The sequence below is a fragment of the Vespa mandarinia genome, chromosome 2 (assembly GCF_050613455.1).
Source record: "Vespa mandarinia isolate Hongniang chromosome 2, ASM5061345v1, whole genome shotgun sequence".
In the NCBI taxonomy this organism is placed as follows: Eukaryota; Metazoa; Arthropoda; class Insecta; order Hymenoptera; family Vespidae; genus Vespa; species Vespa mandarinia.
In genome coordinates, this window is record NC_140811.1 from 4,102,501 (window position 1) to 4,102,897 (window position 397).

Sequence of the window (397 nt, forward strand, 5' to 3'; positions counted from 1 at the left end):
GAAACGTTACGACATACGATCGTATCGCAAGCGTGTAAATGGTTGGTTACGATAGCAGAAGTATATATCGAATCCGTACGATTCGTACGAACGATCGATAGCTCACTCATCCGGCACTAAAAGGGTTAATGATGCCTGCCGTGCATAAATGGCGCTCATGGGCTCGAGACAAATGAAACGTAATGAGCGGATCGACTGAACGTAACGCTACGCGTACGCGTAACGTCTACCTCAACGCGATCATTGCGAGATTCGTAATGATACTGTCACACAATTCGAATAGGAACGTTACGGTGGGTGTCAAATCGAACGAACGTGATTAGTCGTTCGTTTCTCTTGAAATTGCTCTAAATTGCTGAGTAATTTTAAATACTGTTTTATACGTAATTAAATTTAT